The sequence below is a fragment of the Bufo bufo genome, chromosome 5 (assembly GCF_905171765.1).
Source record: "Bufo bufo chromosome 5, aBufBuf1.1, whole genome shotgun sequence".
NCBI classification, from domain to species: domain Eukaryota; kingdom Metazoa; phylum Chordata; class Amphibia; order Anura; family Bufonidae; genus Bufo; species Bufo bufo.
In genome coordinates, this window is record NC_053393.1 from 26,928,571 (window position 1) to 26,945,960 (window position 17,390).

A 17,390-nucleotide genomic window follows, 5' to 3' on the forward strand; every position below is an offset into this window, starting at 1 on the left:
CCCCAAAAACTGCCCCAACCCTTTACTAAATTCACCCATGTTACCACCCCCCCCACCCGGGAAACCCTGAGCTAAAACAGATCCCCAACCAATCTCACCAGGCACCACGGGCGCTGTGACTCCCGCTGCCGTAGATCCTGACTCCCGCCGTAACGCCACTTCACCATCAAAGCTCCTGGATGTCGACGGCTGCTCTTCCTGGACCATCTGCACGACCCTCTGCACCACGCTTGCTGGACGCCTGGACGAGACCGCAGCACCCCCCGCCGCAAGGGGATCTTCCTCCACACTGCTGGAATCTTCTCTGGTCCTGCCCTGGTATTCCTCTCCCCTCAGAGCAGCCCGAGGAACCCTGATGCTTTCTGACTGCCGAGTGGACCGCCCGCTTAAGGAAGGACTGGGCCGGTCCACCGTTCCTGGTCCCGCATCCGTGTCCACTGCTGCAGGGAACGGGGGAAGGGACGTCCCGCTCCTCACAGGGCCCCGCCGAGAACCGGGATTCCTCCCACGGCGAGAGCGGCTCGCAGGAGGCTGAGCGGCCGCTCTCCGCCGCCGAGGGTCCACAGGGGGGCTCCCTATTCGGCGCCGGGCCCGGGGGGTGATTTCAGGGCTTAGGCGTGCCGGCGGGATACTCAGCCGCAGCCGGGCAGTCCTAGCAATGGGGGTAGCCACCGGAGCAGGCGATACAATGCAAGCGCCCACCTGTTCCTGCAGCCAGCCAGGCCCCCTCACCTCCGCCTCTCGCCGCAACCTCTCCAGCATCTCCTCCACCGACATCCCTGGCGCCGACATCTTGAGGTCCGTCCTGCTCATTTGGATCCCCTGGCCGGACTGACCTCACTTCCGCCTCCTTCTTCCTTCTCCGCTCCGGCCACGCCCCCCGCCGCCCTAACAACTGCCGCCTTTCCTCCTACCCCGCCCCCAGAAACAACTAACCCTTTCCTCACCAGTCCTTCACCGCCCGGCCTCTTCATGCGCGTCCTCCCCCACCGCTCCGCTCCAGTCCGGCCTGACTATCCAGAGGTCTCAGAATTTAAAAGTTTACCCCTGATTTGCAATAGGAAGAACCCCAGTTATAGGGATATGCTAGTGAAAGCGGATATAGGGGGCACTAAACATCGGTTGCGTCAAAGTGTATTATCAACACCACGTAAAGGTACGTTCCCCTGCCTGCATTGTCTCCAATGTTCACACATCATAAAGGGCCCTACATTTTATCATCCACATACCGGGAATCCGTTTGAAGTAAAAGGTTTTTTTTACATGTGAGTCTTCAAATGTTGTTTATCTGATTAAATGCCCTTGTGGTCTGTTGTACATTGGTCAGACAATGCAGGCAGTGAGGGACAGAATTAACGAGCATAAATCGACCATTAGAACTAAAAACTTATTATTACCTATCCCAAGCCACTTTGAAAAGTGCAGACATTCTATTGCCCAACTGAAATTTCAGGTTATAGAGCAGGTGACTAGACCACGGAGGGGGGGTGACATCAATAAGATGTTGCTCCGGAGGGAAGCCTTTTGGATCCATACATTGGACACATTATGCACCCTAGAGGCCTCAATAGGGAATATGAGGTTATGTATCTGTAATAGAATAATTTTGTTATATATTTATAATATATCTGTTGTTTATTTCTCAGGTATTGAAAATTTGAACGTTATACAAGAGAATTATCTACAAATGTAAGATGAAATATCCATCTAGATGCTTTTTTTCTCTGCTTTGGCTTGTTTATTATTAAATTGATTACACCTGTAACTTTGTGGCCATTCCCTCTATGGGATGGACTTTCGCTCCTGTGGGCGGTGACTGTAGAGCAGATATAGTTTGTTAAGATTGTATTTGGACTACCTGTTGATGAAGGCACATTGCCGAAACCTGGTCCTGGTCCACATCGCCGAAACCTGGTCCTGGTCCACATCGCCGAAACCTGGTCCTGGTCTTTTCATTTATGGAATAAAAGACATCTGATTCACAACGACGCGACTGCTGGGATCCTTTGTTCATATTACTGTGGATTGACGTCCTCTCCCGTGCAGCGTGCATTTGAGTGAGTGCTGGTTTCTCCATATCAACAGAGCTCTGTACATGGCGGCCGGTACAGCCGCTCTCCGCCGTCTGCATGGGGGGCTCGCGTCAGACTGCTGCTCGGGGGCTTCTGAGTATTAAAGAATGAGAACTGTAATAGTGACACTGCTACTGGTACTACTATAGGACACTGCTACTGGTACTATTATAGGACACTGCTACTGGTACTATTATAAGACACTGCTACTGGTACTATTATAGGACACTGCTACTGGTACTATTATAGGACACTGCTACTGGTACTATTATAGGACACTGCTACTGGTACTACTATAGGACACTGCTACTGGTACTACTATAGGACACTGCTACTGGTACTATTATAAGACACTGCTACTGGTACTACTATAGGACACTGCTACTGGTACTACTATAGGACACTGCTACTGGTACTACTATAGGACACTGCTACTGGTACTACTATAGGATACTGGTACTACTATAGGACACTGTAACTGGTACTACTATAGGATACTGCTACTGGTACTAGTATAGGACACTGCTACAGGTACTACTATAGGACACTGCTACTGGTACTACTATAGGACACTGCTACTGGTACTACTATAGGACACTGTAACTGGTATTATTATAGGACACTGTAATTGGTACTACTATAGGACACTGCTACTGGTACTACTATAGGACACTGCTACTGGTACTATTATAAGACACTGCTACTGGTACTACTATAGGACACTGTAACTGGTACTACTATAGGACACTGCTACTGGTACTATTATAAGACACTGCTACTGGTACTACTATAGGACACTGTAACTGGTACTACTATAGGACACTGCTACTGGTACTATTATAGGACACTGCTACTGGTACTACTATAGGACACTGCTACTGGTACTATTATAGGACACTGCTACTGGTACTACTATAGGACACTGCTACTGGTACTACTATAGGACACTGCTACTGGTACTATTATAAGACACTGCTACTGGTACTACTATAGGACACTGTAACTGGTACTACTATAGGACACTGCTACTGGTACTATTATAGGACACTGCTACTGGTACTATTATAGGACACTGCTACTGGTACTATTATAAGACACTGCTACTGGTACTACTAAAGGACACTGCTACTGGTACTATTATAGGACACTGCTACTGGTACTATTATAGGACACTGTAACTGGTACTACTATAGGACACTGCTACTGGTACTACTATAGGACACTGCTACTGGTACTACTATAGGACACTGCTACTGGTACTACTATAGGACACTGCTACTGGTACTATTATAGGACACTGCTACTGGTACTATTATAGGACACTGCTACTGGTACTATTATAGGACACTGTAACTGGTACTACTATAGGATACTGCTACTGGTACTACTATAGGACACTGCTACTGTTACTACTATAGGACACTGTAACTGGTACTACTATAGGATACTGCTACTGGTACTATTATAGGACACTGCTACTGGTACTACTATAGGACACTGTAACTGGTACTACTATAGGACACTGCTACTGGTGCTATTATAGGACACTGCTACTGGTACTACTATAGGATACTGCTACTGGTACTACTATAGGACACTGCTAGTGGTACTACTATAGGACACTGCTACTGGTACTACTATAGGACACTGCTACTGGTACTATTATAGGACACTGCTACTGGTACTATTATAGGACACTGCTACTGGTACTACTATAGGACACTGCTACTGGTGCTATTATAGGACACTGTAACTGGTACTATTATAGGACACTGCTACTGGTACTACTATAGAACACTGCTACTGGTACTACTATAGGATACTGGTACTAGTATAGGACACTGCTACTGGTACTACTATAGGACACTGTAACTGGTACTACTATAGGACACTGCTACAGGTACTACTATAGGACACTGCTACTGGTACTACTATAGGACACTGCTACTGGTACTACTATAGGACACTGCTACTGGTACTACTATAGGACACTGCTACTGGTACTACTATAGGACACTGCTACTGGTACTACTATAAGACACTGATACTGGTACTACTATAGGACACTGCTACTGGTACTACTATAGGACACTGCTACTGGTACTACTATAGAACACTGCTACTGGTACTACTATAGGACACTGCTACTGGTACTACTATAGGACACTGCTACTGGTACTACTATAGAACACTGCTACTGGTACTACTATAGGACACTGCTACTGGTACTACTATAGGACACTGCTACTGGTACTACTATAGGACACTGCTACTGGTACTACTATAGAACACTGCTACTGGTACTACTATAGGACACTGCTACTGGTACTACTATAGGACACTGCTACTGGTACTACTATAGAACACTGCTACTGGTACTACTATAGGACACTGCTACTGGTACTACTATAGGACACTGCTACTGGTACTACTATAGGACACTGCTACTGGTACTACTATAGGACACTGCTAGTGGTACTATTGTAGGACACTGCTACTGGTACTACTATAGGACACTGTAACTGGTACTACTATAGGACACTGCTACTGGTACTACTATAGGACACTGCTACTGGTACTACTATAGAACACTGCTACTGGTACTACTATAGGACACTGCTACTGGTACTACTATAGGACACTGCTACTGGTACTACTATAGGACACTGCTACTGGTACTACTATAGGACACTGCTAGTGGTACTATTGTAGGACACTGCTACTGGTACTACTATAGGACACTGTAACTGGTACTACTATAGGACACTGCTACAGGTACTACTATAGGACACTGCTACTGGTACTACTATAGGAAACTGCTACTGGTACTACTATAGGACACTGTAACTGGTACTACTATAGGACACTGCTACTGGTACTACTATAGGACACTGCTACTGGTACTACTATAGGACACTGCAACTGGTACTACTATAGGACACTGCAACTGGTACTACTATAGGACACTGCTACTGGTACTACTATAGAACACTGCTACTGGTACTACTATAGGACACTGTAACTGGTACTACTATAGGACACTGCTACTGTCACTATTATGGGACACTGCTACTGGTACTACTATAGGACACTGCTACTGGTACTACTATAGGAGACTGCTACTGATACTATTATAAGACACTGCTACTGGTACTACTATAAGACACTGTAACTGGTACTATTATAGGACACTGCTACTGGTACTACTATAGGACATTGCTACTGGTACTACTATAGGACACTGCTACTGGTACTATTATAAGACACTGCTACTGGTACTACTATAGGACACTGTAACTGGTACTATTATAGGACACTGGTACTACTATAGGACACTGCTACTGGTACTAATATAGTACACTGCTACTGGTGCTATTATAGGATACTGCTTCTGGTACTATTATAGGATACTGCTACTGGTACTACTATAGGACACTGCTACTGGTACTACTATAGGACACTGCTACTGGTACTACTATAGGACACTGCTACTGGTTCTATTATAGGACACTGCTACTGGTACTACTATAGGACATTGCTACTGTCACTATTATGGGACACTGCTACTGGTACTATTATAAGACACTGCTACTGGTACTACTATAGGACACTGTAACTGGTACTATTATAGGACACTGCTACTGGTACTACTATAGGACACTGTAACTGGTACTATTATAGGACACTGCTACTGGTACTACTATAGGACACTGCTACTGGTGCTATTATAGGACACTGCTACTGGTGCTATTATAGGACACTGCTACTGGTACTACTATTGGACACTGCTACTGGTACTACTATAGGACACTGCTACTGGTACTACTATTGGACACTGCTACTGGTACTATTATAGGATACTGCTACTGGTACTACTATAGGACACTGCTACTGGTACTACTATAGGACACTGTAACTGGTACTATTATAGGACACTGCTACTGGTACTACTATAGGACACTGCTACTGGTACTACTATAGGACACTGGTACTAATATAGGACACTGCTACTGGTGCTATTATAGGATACTGCTTCTGGTACTATTATAGGACACTGGTACTAATATAGGACACTGCTACTGGTACTATTATAGGATACTGCTACTGGTACTAATATAGGACACTGCTACTGGTGCTATTATAGGATACTGCTTCTGGTACTATTATAGGACACTGGTACTAATATAGGACACTGCTACTGGTGCTATTATAGGATACTGCTTCTGGTACTATTATAGGATACTGCTACTGGTACTACTATAGGACACTGCTACTGGTACTATTATAGGATACTGCTTCTGGTACTATTATAGGATACTGCTACTGGTACTACTATAGGACACTGTAACTGGTACTAATATAGGACACTGCTACTGGTGCTATTATAGGATACTGCTTCTGGTACTATTATAGGACACTGGTACTAATATAGGACACTGCTACTGGTACTATTATAGGATACTGCTACTGGTACTACTATAGGACACTGTAACTGGTACTACTATAGGACACTGCTACTGTCACTATTATGGGACACTGCTACTGGTACTACTATAGGACACTGCTACTGGTACTACTATAGGAGACTGCTACTGATACTATTATAAGACACTGCTACTGGTACTACTATAAGACACTGTAACTGGTACTATTATAGGACACTGCTACTGGTACTACTATAGGACATTGCTACTGGTACTACTATAGGACACTGCTACTGGTACTATTATAAGACACTGCTACTGGTACTACTATAGGACACTGTAACTGGTACTATTATAGGACACTGGTACTACTATAGGACACTGCTACTGGTACTAATATAGTACACTGCTACTGGTGCTATTATAGGATACTGCTTCTGGTAATATTATAGGATACTGCTACTGGTACTACTATAGGACACTGCTACTGGTACTACTATAGGACACTGCTACTGGTACTACTATAGGACACTGCTACTGGTTCTATTATAGGACACTGCTACTGGTACTACTATAGGACATTGCTACTGTCACTATTATGGGACACTGCTACTGGTACTATTATAAGACACTGCTACTGGTACTACTATAGGACACTGTAACTGGTACTATTATAGGACACTGCTACTGGTACTACTATAGGACACTGTAACTGGTACTATTATAGGACACTGCTACTGGTACTACTATAGGACACTGCTACTGGTGCTATTATAGGACACTGCTACTGGTGCTATTATAGGACACTGCTACTGGTACTACTATTGGACACTGCTACTGGTACTACTATAGGACACTGCTACTGGTACTACTATAGGACACTGCTACTGGTACTATTATAGGATACTGCTACTGGTACTACTATAGGACACTGCTACTGGTACTACTATAGGACACTGTAACTGGTACTATTATAGGACACTGCTACTGGTACTACTATAGGACACTGCTACTGGTACTACTATAGGACACTGGTACTAATATAGGACACTGCTACTGGTGCTATTATAGGATACTGCTTCTGGTACTATTATAGGACACTGGTACTAATATAGGACACTGCTACTGGTACTATTATAGGATACTGCTACTGGTACTAATATAGGACACTGCTACTGGTGCTATTATAGGATACTGCTTCTGGTACTATTATAGGACACTGGTACTAATATAGGACACTGCTACTGGTGCTATTATAGGATACTGCTTCTGGTACTATTATAGGATACTGCTACTGGTACTACTATAGGACACTGCTACTGGTACTATTATAGGATACTGCTTCTGGTACTATTATAGGATACTGCTACTGGTACTACTATAGGACACTGTAACTGGTACTAATATAGGACACTGCTACTGGTGCTATTATAGGATACTGCTTCTGGTACTATTATAGGACACTGGTACTAATATAGGACACTGCTACTGGTACTATTATAGGATACTGCTACTGGTACTACTATAGGACACTGTAACTGGTACTACTATAGGACACTGTAACTGGTACTATTATAGGATACTGCTTCTGGTACTATTATAGGATACTGCTACTGGTACTACTATAGGACACTGCTACTGGTACTACTATAGGACACTGTAACTGGTACTATTATAGGACACTGCTACTGGTACTACTATAGGACACTGCTACAGGTACTACTATAGGACACTGCTACTGGTACTACTATAGGACACTGGTACTAATATAGGACACTGCTACTGGTGCTATTATAGGATACTGCTTCTGGTACTATTATAGGACACTGGTACTAATATAGGACACTGCTACTGGTGCTATTATAGGATACTGCTACTACTATAGGACACTGCTACTGGTACTACTATAGAACACTGCTACTGGTACTACTATAGGACACTGGTACTACTATAGGACACTGCTACTGGTACTACTATAGGACACTGCTACTGGTTCTACTATAGGACACTGCTACTGGTACTACTATAGAACACTGCTACTGGTACTACTATAGGACACTGCTACTGGTACTACTATAGGACACTGCTACTGGTGCTATTATAGGACACTGCTACTGGTACTACTATAGGATACTGCTTCTGGTACTATTATAGGATACTGCTACTGGTACTACTATAGGACACTGCTACTGTTACTACTATAGGACACTGCTACTGGTACTACTATAGGACACTGCTACTGGTACTACTATAGGACACTGCTACTGGTACTACTATAGGACACTGCTACTGGTGCTATTATAGGACACTGCTACTGGTACTATTACAGGACACTGCTACTGGTACTTTCTTTCTCTCTTTCTTTCATCTATTTATCTATCTACAGTGGGGGAAATAAGTATTTGATACCCTGGCGATTTTGCAAGTTTTCCCACCCACAAAGATTGAAAAGGTCTGTGATTTTTATTGTCATATATTTCAACTGTAAAAGACAGAATAAAAAAATCCAGAAAATCACATTGTATGATTTTTAAATAATTAATTTGCATTTTATTACATGAAATAAGTATTTGATACCACAGAAAAACAGAAGTTAATATTTGGTCCAAAAACCTTTGTTTGCAGTTACAGAGATCAGACGTTTCCTGTAGTTCTTGACCAGGTTTGCACACACTGCAGCAGGGGTTTTGGCCCACTCCTCCATACAGATCTTCTCCAGATCTTTCAGGTTTCGGGGCTGTCGCTGCGCTACATTGAGTTTGCGCTCCCTTCAAAGATTTTCGATTGGGTTCAGGTCTGAAGACTGACTAGGCCACTCCAGGACCTTGAAATGCTTCTTACAGAGCCACTCCTTAGTTGCCCTGACTGTGTGTTTTGTGTCATTGTCATGCTGGGAGACCCAGCCACGACCCATCTTTAATGCTCTTACTGAGGGAAGGAGGTAGTTGGCTAAAATCTCACGATACATGGCCCCATCCATCCTCCCTTCAATACGGTGCAGTCGCCCTGTCCCCTTTGCAGAAATGCACCCTCAAAGTATGATGTTTCCACCCCCATGCTTCACAGTTGAGACAGTGTTCTTGGGGTTGTACTCCACCTTCTTCTTCCTCTAAACACGGCGAGTGGAGTAGTTGATACCAAAAAGTAGTATTTTGGTCTCATCTGACCACATGACCTTCTCCCAATGCCTCCTCTAGATCATCTAGAATGGTCATTGGTGAACTTCAAACTGTCCTGGACATGTGCTGGCGTGAGCAGGGGAACCTTGCTTGCCCTGCAGGATTTTAATCCATAACGGGGCAGTGTGTTACTAACTGTAATCTTTGAGACTGTGGTCCCAGCTCTCTTCAGGTCATTGACCAGGTCCTCCCATGTAGTTCTGGGCTAATTCCTGACCTTTCTCAGAACCATCCTTACCCATGAGGCAAGATCTTGCATGGAGCCCCAGACTGAGGAAGATTGACAGTCATCTGGTGTTTCTTCCATTTTCTAATATTTGCACAAACAGTTGTTGCCTTCTGACCAAGCTGCTTGCCTGTTGTCCTGTGGCCGGTCCCAGCCTTGTGCAGGTCTACAGTTTTGTGCCTGGTGTCCTTAGCTCTTTGGTCTTGGCCATGGTGGAGAGCTTGGAGTGTGATTGATTGTGTGGACAGGTGTCTTTTGTACAGGTAACGAGTTCAAACAGGTGCAATTAATACAGGTAATGAGTGCAGAGTAGGAGGGCTTCTTAAAGAAAATCTAACAGGTCTGTGGGAGACAGAATCCTTCCTGGTTGGTAGGTGATCAAATACTTTTTTTATGCAATAAAATGCAAAAGAATTATTTAAAAATCATAAAATGTGATTTTCTGGATTTTTTTTTTTCTAGATTCTGTCTCTCACAGTTGAAGTGTACCCACAATAAAAATCACAGACCTCTCCATTCTTTGTAGGTGGGAAAATTAGCAAAATCGCCAGAGTATCAAATACTTATTTCCCCCACTGTATCTCTCTCTCTATCTATCTGTTTTCTAGTCTATCTAATCAATCTTATTGTGGGTGAATGTTAGCCCTCCAGCATCTATCTATCTATTATCTATCTATCTATCTAATCTATGTGGGTGAATGTTAACACTCTCTGTTATTCAGGGACGGTGTCAGCACCCGGCATACCTGGACAAGTGACGGGGCCCACTGTTCCTGGAGGGGCCCACTGCGCTGCTATGAGCACTTCCATCAATACCATCCCCCTCAGAGCCCCTTCCACCTACTTGCTGTGTCCACCCCTCTTGTCCATCCAGGGCCCCGGGCCCCTGTCTCACTCCTCTGCCTCTCATTATGGCGATGTCTAAACTGCATGCACCATAAAGACCTTCTAACGTCACAGGGTCATTTCACTGTGCCCCCCACCCCGTACTGTGCCCCTTATACCCTGCATTGTGCCCACTTACCATACCCTGTACAGTACCCCTAGTAATTCCCTATACTGTGCCCTCTTGTACCCTTTTATCCAGTCACTGTATGGCGGTGTTAACCAGTTACTGTATATCAGTTTTATCTGGTCACTGTATGGAAGTATCCAGTCACTGTATGGCGGTGTTATCCGGTGACTGTATGGAGGCGTTATCCAGTTACTGCATAGCAGTTGTGGCGAAACCAACCTCGCCACTGGGTTTTGGAGGGGCCTGGCTACCAGCCTCTTGCCCCAGGATTATGGGCCCTCTCATCAACCCATGCAAAACTTAAACCCCATGGCGATTTGACTGTGTTTGTGGCATCTGAGCGCTCAGATCCAAGCCATATGAGGACATGTGGGGTTTTGAGATGTGTGACAGAACCATCTGTCTGTGTAATTGTATTGTATGTTATGTGAGGGTACCCAGTTAGCTCATTTTATTGTATTCATGTTGTCTGAGTGCCATTCACCTAATAATATGCACTCAGACTTGAGCTGTCTGGGAATGTGTTAAATGTCTATGTGTATTGTAAAGGGTGGGACATTGTATGTTTGAGTAAGTGATGTCTGTTCCATTGTCCCCACGTGTGTATTGGCCATTCCCCTTTGTCCTGAGAGATAATTGGATTACTTCTCGGGTTTTTCCAGGGCAGAGAGGAGGAAACCATGATGCATTGTGGGGATGTGTTGTAACATATTGATTGGTGGTATTTCAAACCCCTGTGGGCAGTACTATGTTTTTGGTTTGTAAATAAAAGAGGCTGTACGTGAAGTACAGTGAGTTCCTGTTTTACCCTTTCTCATGTTGAGGCTGGTGTTTGGGTAACTGATCGACGCTGGGGATTGCTATACGCTGGGAGATTTGCTATACTCCCCTGGCTATAACTACTAGCTCTTGTAAGAGCTTGTTCCTGGTTCCTGCTCTCTGGATTTAGGAGAGGTTCACCTACTGGAGCCTGGAGCCTTGTCGTAGGTCCAGGGTGGGTAGGAGATGGTGAGACCTCAACCAAGCTTCGGCGGTTCGTGGGGTCTGCAGTGCGTACAGTGTCAAGTGGAGTGCTTGGAGTCCTCGGAAAGCACTAGGAGCTTCTATTCAACGGAGGTACCCGGTCGGGGTGCAAGGCGTTCCATTACGTTTGGTGGCAAGCAGTGGGATGGCGTCCTAGTGGGAGGAGAAGCAGCTCGGAGACACCGTTCGTGGGGTATATTGAGGGCAACGCTAGTATCCGTACAGCGCCCCTGGCTACAGCAGCAGGATGGAATCAACTAGCCTTCGGACAGCGTTCTATGACGAGGAGGAGGAGGCAGCCGCAGACTACAGGGATGCAGACAGAAAGGAAGTCTGGTATGATGCCCTGGAAAATGCCCAGCGGCGGCGAGGTGAGAGTCTCCCTAGTTATGAGCAGCGGCTACAGAAGCGTGTGGCGATGCGGATGGGTCTCTTGGGAGAGCAGCCCCTGGATGAGTGGGTAACAGAGCTCCAGAACCTGGTCTGTAAGGAGCTTTGGCTAGAGGACGCTTACCAGGCCCTAAGGTGGCATGTCATTCAACATTCCCCCTGGATGGCTGAGCACGACAGACCCGAGGGTGAGGATTATGATGGACCGGGGTTACTATGGGATGCCTTGGAGGAGGACATTGATCTTGGCAGCACGGAGGAGTCTAGGTTTTGGGACATCTACGACTACCGGATGGGCATGCATGTTTATGCTGACGGAAGGGAGGTGAGCAAAGACATGATCCACCTGGTAACAAGGGAGTGGGAGCTGGAGCAGACCTACCAACACCTGCTCAGCTCCATTCATCCCCAACCTACTCGACAAGCAGAGCCAGATCTGCCCTCCTACAACTGGGAAGACTTGCCGGCGATACCCCCTGCTTCCCTACTAACTCCCAAAGTAGGGAACTTCATCGACTGGTTCTGGGAAGACCTCCCGATGGCAGGTAGAGATGGGACTGAGGTCTCTCCACCGGCCCTACAGAGATGCTGGATGGTCCGTTCAGATCCCCCCCCCCAACCCTGCAGGAATGCCAGGAGGAGGAGGTAAGCGATTCCCCCTCTCCACAGCCGATCTGCAACAAGGTCCTGGGTATAAGATTCCCTGACCATACCCCAGCGGAAGAGCTGGCATCTGGGCAGAGCGCAGTTGGCCTCTGCCCTCTTCTATCCTCTTATCCAGAGCCTGACTCCCCACAGGCTACCCCAGCGGAAGAGCTGGCATTTGGGCAGAGCGCAGTCAGCCTCTGCCCTCCCCTATCCTCTTCTCCAGAGCCTGACTCCCCACAGGCTACCCCAGCAGAAGAGCTGGCATCTGGGCAGAGCGCAGTCAGCCTCTGCCCTCCCCTATCCTCTTATCCAGAGCCTGACTCCCCACAGGCTACCCAAGCAGAAGAGCTGGCATCTGGGCAGAGTGCAGTCAGCCTCTGCCCTCCTCTATCCTCTTATCCAGAGCCTGACTCCCCACAGGCTACCCCAGCGGAAGAGCTGGCATCTGGGCAGAGCGCAGTTGGCCTCTGCCCTCCTCTATCCTCTTCTCCAGAGGCTGACTTTCCACAGGCTACCCCAGCGGAAGCGCTGGCATCTGGGCAGAGCGCAGTCGGCCTCTGCCCTCCCCTATCCTCTTCTCCAGAACCTGACTCCCCACAGGCTACCCCAGCAGAAGAGCTGGCATCTGGGCAGAGCGCAGTCAGCCTCTGCCCTCTTCTATCCTCTTATCCAGAGCCTGACTCCCCACAGGCTACCCCAGCGGAAGAGCTGGCATTTGGGCAGAGCGCAGTCAGCCTCTGCCCTCCCCTATCCTCTTCTCCAGAGCCTGACTCCCCACAGGCTACCCCAGCAGAAGAGCTGGCATCTGGGCAGAGCGCAGTCAGCCTCTGCCCTCCCCTATCCTCTTATCCAGAGCCTGACTCCCCACAGGCTACCCCAGTGGAAGAGCTGGCATCTGGGCAGAGCGCAGTTGGCCTCTGCCCTCCTCTATCCTCTTCTCCAGAGGCTGACTTTCCACAGGCTACCCCAGCGGAAGCGCTGGCATCTGGGCAGAGCGCAGTCGGCCTCTGCCCTCCCCTATCCTCTTCTCCAAAGCCGAACTTCCCACAGGCTACCCCAGCGGAGGAGCTGGCATCGGGGCAGAGCGCAGTCGGCCTCTGCCCACCAAGTACCTACATCTCCAAGCTAGAGAGCAACAAGGAAGCAAGGAGTAGCAGATGCCCCCTCAACAGCTGGGGACATTCAGAACAGAGCCAGGCCCCAAAATTCAACAGGTCCAGTATTGGGTTGTGGGTGGACTGCCAGACTAACTCAGGTATCTGGTTAGTCTTCCCTGGGAGGGGGAGATATGTGGCGAAACCAACCTCGCCACTGGGTTTTGGAGGGGCCTGGCTACCAGCCTCTTGCCCCAGGATTATGGGCCCTCTCATCAACCCATGCAAAACTTAAACCCCATGGCAATTTGACTGTGTTTGTGGCATCTGAGCGCTCAGATCCAAGCCATATGGGGCATGTGGGGTTTTGAGATGTGTGACAGAACCATCTGTCTGTGTAATTGTATTGTATGTTATGTGAGGGTACCCAGTTAGCTCATTTTATTGTATTCATGTTGTCTGAGTGCCATTCACCTAATAATATGCACTCAGACTTGAGCTGTCTGGGAATGTGTTAAATGTCTATGTGTATTGTAAAGGGTGGGACATTGTATGTTTGAGTAAGTGATGTCTGTTCCATTGTCCCCACGTGTGTATTGGCCATTCCCCTTTGTCCTGAGAGATAATTGGATTACTTCTCGGGTTTTTCCAGGGCAGAGAGGAGGAAACCATGATGCATTGTGGGGATGTGTTGTAACATGTTGATTGGTGGCATTTCAAACCCCTGTGGGCAGTACTATGTTTTTGGTTTGTAAATAAAAGAGGCTGTACGTGAAGTACAGTGAGTTCCTGTTTTACCCTTTATCATGTTGAGGCTGATGTTTGGGTAACTGATCGACGCTGGGGATTGCTATACGCTGGGAGATTTGCTATACTCCCCTGGCTATAACTACTAGCTCTTTTAAGAGCTGTTCCGGCTCTCTGGTTTTAGGAGAGGTCCACCCACTGGAGCCTGGAGCCTTGTCGTAGGTCCAGGGTGGGTAGGAGACGGTGAGACCTCAACCAAGCTTCGGCGGTTCGTGGGGTCTGCAGTGCGTACGGTGTCAAGTGGAGTGCTTGGAGTCCTCGGAAAGCACTAGGACCATCTATCAACGGAGGTACCCGGTCGGGGTGCAAGGAGTTCCGTTACAGCAGTGTTATCTGGTCACTGTATGGAAGTATCCGGTCAATGTATGACGGTGGTATTGTCATGGCTGAGGATGGGGGAAATCCTCAGCCGTGCGATGCCAGTTGATATTTAGGCTGCTCGGCCAGGACAACAGGATTAGGGAGCAGGTCACCTCCTAAAGCGTCCCTAACCTGACCCTAACTCCTAGCTGCATGGGCCGACCTTGAAGGTAGGAGGACCCATGCTCCGGAACCTCGGATCCCTAACTAACCCTCCGACCGGTCCCTGGACTAGGAGTCAAGGTAAGACGGCCTGTTCCTACTGGACACGGAGGAACAGGGGTCTCACTGGCCAAGCTGCAGGAAAAAGGGGAACACAAACAAACTTACGGATATGGCAGGTGAACTATCCGAGTTCCACCTACCTGCCACAGCCCTGCTGACTGGATCCCTGTGCAAACAGGAATCCAGATCCATAAGCTGCACTAAACAACATAGGACAGGAAAACATCAAATAGACATCACACATAAACTTAACATAAACTAAAATGTGACATATGGTTTATGAACCACAAGGGTGGCTCTCACTGGCAGTAGGTATACACAGGAGGTTGCTATCAGCAAGCATGCTGGAGCAACCTACTGAGCCCTGCCAAACACCAAGGCTATATAGGCCTAAGAGGCCACACCCAACAGTCAGACACACCCAGTGACATCACACACACTGGGAAGGGAGTTAACCCTTCCAGCACCAGGGGAGGGAAGACATCAACTTAAAGGAGACGTGCACACAATAACATAAAAAGCAAGTGCACACATACACACATCACACAAAACCGCATGCACAACGTAGCAAGCTGCAATGGCAAAGCTCCGACTGCTACGCTGCCCATACACACTGTTGCCAGCGGCAACCACAGGTGAGACAAATACCACAGCCCTCACCTGTGATTGAACACCAAAGAGAACCGCTGACAACCGCATGCGGTTCAGGAGTCACGGTCATAGCCATGGCCGTGACAGGTATCCAATAACTGTATAGCAATAACTGTATCACTTTCCCTGCCCACGCCATCTTTTTTACACCTGGCATGAGTGGTGAAAAATTGCAGATTGTGGCGCAAAGGACCTTTGCGCCACAATCTTTGTCAGAAATACACCTAATATAGGCGTGATATGATGTGAACCCACCGGGGGGGTTCGGGGGAATGGGATTTTGTACATAAATTTACTGTGGGGCCCAGTAGGTTCTATCTAGTGAGGGCCTCTTACACAGTATAATAACCCCAGTGCCCCCATTTAGTATAATGATCCCCAATGACCCCATACAGTATAATGACCCCCAGTGCCCCCTGCATACAGTACAAGCCCCAGTGTAGGGGCCACTCGAGGGTCATTATTCTGAATGGGGGGCCACTGTGGGGTAATTTTACTGTGTGGTGGGCCACTGGGGGATCATTATACCGTGTGGGGGCATTGGGGGATCATTATACTGTGTGGGGGCATTTGGGGGTCATTATACTGTGTGGGGGCATTTCGGGGTCTGGGTCATTATACTGTGTGAAGGGCCACTAGTGGTCATTATACTGTATGGGGGCCTTTGGGGGTAATTATACAGTTGAAGGAGTCATCGTTCTGTTATCTTTCTAATAGTGATAGTAATATGCGGGGATATGACTCTGTCGTAAAACAATGATAGAACTTTCTCTGCCTTGTTTAAGTCTGATTTACGTTCACAGGAAAATATTTGACTTATGGTAAATTCTGTAATCCCCCCTAACACCAGTGATAAGCTGGGATGATGTCAGGAACAGATTGAGTTCTAGAAGTTCTATTTGGGATCTGATTATTAAAATACACCTGGATGAAAATAGTGACGGAATCCATGACACCTCCTGTCTGCTCAAAAGTATTCACATCCCCCAACCAGGATTATAGTCACCGAGGATTACTTGGGTCCACTGTGTATAACACGTATCAGTATAGGAACTGAGGAGAGGAATAGAATTCTATTCAGGCGCAAAAGACAACAAATTCTGCAGAAATCAATAAATCTTTGATGACGTCGTCAGAAGTAAATCATTAGTGTCAGTCTCAATCCTGAGCTGAACCTGGAGTTCTATAGCCCAAGGCAGAATGAGGTGATCTGCACATTGTAAGCACTAGGATCGGATTTCAAACATTACAAGACGGATCATTCAGCAGAAGAAAA